At 46.8% G+C, this 3,185-nt stretch overlaps 1 pseudogene; it reads left to right on the forward strand.

Moving 5' to 3' along the window:
- The first annotated feature begins 1,038 nt into the window (after positions 1 to 1,038).
- LOC115509824 lies at positions 1,039 to 1,535 on the forward strand (annotated as a pseudogene).
- The last annotated feature ends 1,650 nt before the right edge of the window (positions 1,536 to 3,185 follow it).

Here is a 3,185-nt window from a genome sequence, read left to right on the forward strand (position 1 = left end):
TAAAGGCCAAGTGTGGAATAGTCAGAGTACAGATCCCCTAGGGGCTGCGGACGTAAGGGGAGGGCATCCACTTGCAAACTCTCTTCCACTGACCTCCACCTGGAGCTCAGGAGAAAGAGTGAGGGGAAGAGGCTGAAGAGAAACTCTCTTAGTGCAGTGGTCTGCAGAAGTGGGATGGACAGCATGAGTAGGGGGGCAGCACCTAATCCTGTCTGAACTCTCCTCCCCAAAGAACAAAAGTCTTAAAACGCTGGGGGAGGAGAAGCAAACCCTGGTAATGCTTGGGTATAGATGGAGACTCACTGTGGTTGGGGGGAAGGAAAAGAATACTCTGTCCCTGGAGAAGTGGCAGGAATCCATCACAGGGACAGATCATAATGGGTTTCCTGATGCTAAGAGAGAGGCAGGACTTCTGAGGAAGCCCCATCCCCCAAACCCAGGGACACAGTGCCTTTCTAAGACTGTTGTTGGACCAGAATGTCACAGAGCTGCCTCTTACCCCCAGACTAACAAGCACAGAGGAATAATCAACAGCAATCCTCAGTGTGGCCCAGGGGAAAGGAATAGAGACTCTTTTGGAGGCATCGACATCCAGGGAAGTCCTACAGCAGAGAGTACAGCAGTATCACTAAGAAAAGCTCTGACAAACCAACCCCCACCTGAAATACAAGATAATACAGAGAAATTTGAAGCCAATAACCATAGCAATAACAAAACCCAAACCAACTCAATTTCTAGCTCGATTGGCTAAGTACCACCACACTAACAGCCCAGCAGAGGAAGGAGCGTGCCACATCCAAACATAAGTACTATTTACCTGGATCTCTACCATCTCACATATGGCATTCAGGGGTAACTAGCATGCATGTACAAGCCAGAAATTATGAGACAAACAGAAACTCTGCCAAGAGACAAAATAATCAATATAAGTAGGCTCAGGAGTGGCTCAGATGTTGGAAATATACATGATTTAAAACAGCCATGATGGAGGCCTTGCAGATGCCTCCACCACCCAGAAGCCCCCTACATTGCCTAGCCATGGTCGACCCCACCACGTTCTTTGACATCACCACGGAGGGTGAGTACTTGGGCCATGTCTCCTTTGAACTGTTTGCAGATAAAGTTCCAAAGACAGCAGAAAACCTTCATGCTCTGAGCACTAGGGAGAAAGGATCTGGTGATAAAGATTCCTGCTCTCACAGGACTGTTCCAGGATTTATGTGCCAGGGTACTGACTGGCAGCAAGTCCATCTATGGGCAGAAGTTTGATGATGAGAATTTCATCCTGAAGCACATGGGTCCTGGCATCTTGTCCTTAGGGAATGCTGGACCCGACACAAGAAGCTCCCAGCTTTTTGTCTGCACTGCCAAGACTGAGTGGTTGGAGGGCAAGCATGTGGTCTTTGGCAAGGTTAAAGGGGGTAGATATTGTGGAAGCCATGGGACACTTTGGGTCTAGGAATGGCAAGGCCAGCAAGAAGACTACCACTGCCAAATGGACAAAACTAATACATTCGATTTGTGTTGTATCTTAACTGCCAGACCATTCCTTCTGTAGCGCGGGAGAGCACCCCTCCACCCTCACCTGCTCAAGATCCCCTATAATCTTTGTGTTCTCACTGCACTTATGTGGGTTCCATGTTTTCCCTTATTACCCTCCAAGTCTAGCTTGTGGAAGCAGGTGGAAGGATTGCAGAGTTCAGCTTACAATTATGAAATTAAGACTGAACACCACCACCACCAAATAGCCATGATGTGGCTATTTCAGTAGAGAGATTATAAATAAAAGTCATGGTAATGGAGATAAAGACTTCCTTGAATGATGTCCATGGTGCACAGGCAGATTATGATCCCTGGCTGCTGAAATTTGCAGCCAACGAGAGAGACGTTGGTGTGATCCCAGACTAGGACAGGTAAGAAGAGGGCTTGGCTATCTCACTCAAGAATTTTGACATTCTGGGGAACCATAAAGGTCTTTGATCTCGGATATGAAAAGATGTGATCAGTGCGTTTGAAAAATAGTGCCATGACTATTGCCGACAAGGAGGCTCTCCTGGAAGCCAGTGTGAACGAGGCTGAGTGGTGGGTGAGGGAGGGGGCAGGTGGAAGGAAACTGACTCCCAAGACGCAGGGTGAGGGACAGGGAGGCCTCACCCTCTCTCTGAGGGCTCCAGCTGCACAGGCTGCTGATGCTGTGGTCCCACTTGGGATCTCAGAACCTCTGTGGAGGAGGAGAGAACGTGGAGTGAGTTTCCACAGATGCTCCGGAGGTTCCCGTGGGAGAAGTGGACACATGTGGTCAGTTAGGGAAAGAGTGTTAGTGGTGGAGAAGCGCCAGTACCCCTGAACAGAAGAAGGTGGACTCAACAATGAGGAGGTGTCTGTCCCGGCTACAAGATCAGAGGAGACGCCCAGGGAGAGACGGCTAGGAAAAGGGTGAAGATTATTTCTTGCCCTTCCATATTTTCCCCTAAACTGGAAATAACTTGATTTCTTACTTTCCCTCTAACCTGTGATACTTTATCTTCTCTTGCTTTTTATTTATTTTTTACTTACTTGATTTTTAAGGTTTTCTTATTTATTTAGAGAGAGATAGTGAGAGAGTGTGGGAGGGCCAGAGAGAGAGGAGAGAGAGAATCCCAAGTGGGCTTTGCGCTGTCAGCACAGAGCCCACGAACCATGAGACCATGACCTGAGCCAAAATCAAGAGTCAGATGCTTAACTTATGAGCCACCTTTTCTTGCTTTCTCAATAAGCATGTCACAGGGAAAATACACAAACACGTCCACGTGTAATTAAATATTTCCCAAAGAAAGGCGGGCTGCTCTTTTGTATCGACAGTTCCCTTTCTGCTGGTTGCTGTGCTCGGCCTCCTTCTTTTAAATATTGTTCAGACTGTATCTAGCACAGTGTCAGCTCCTCTGTGGTGCCCGATGATATTGGATGATGGTACTTATATGCGTCACTGGAACAGCACTGCTGTAAAACCAGGAGCCATCCCAACCCATAATGTCAGAGTTTAAAAAAAAAAAAAAACACCTTATTCTTCCTTTATATTATAGCACTGGATCAGAATCACGGGTTTCAAACCGAATAATAAAAGTAATTTCCTATGATGAAGATAGGGAGAAAAATAGTATTCATTAGACACCTCCTATCTACCTTGGATTGTGTTAAACAGATAG

This window comes from Lynx canadensis, chromosome A3 (assembly GCF_007474595.2).
Source record: "Lynx canadensis isolate LIC74 chromosome A3, mLynCan4.pri.v2, whole genome shotgun sequence".
NCBI lineage: Eukaryota > Metazoa > Chordata > Mammalia > Carnivora > Felidae > Lynx > Lynx canadensis.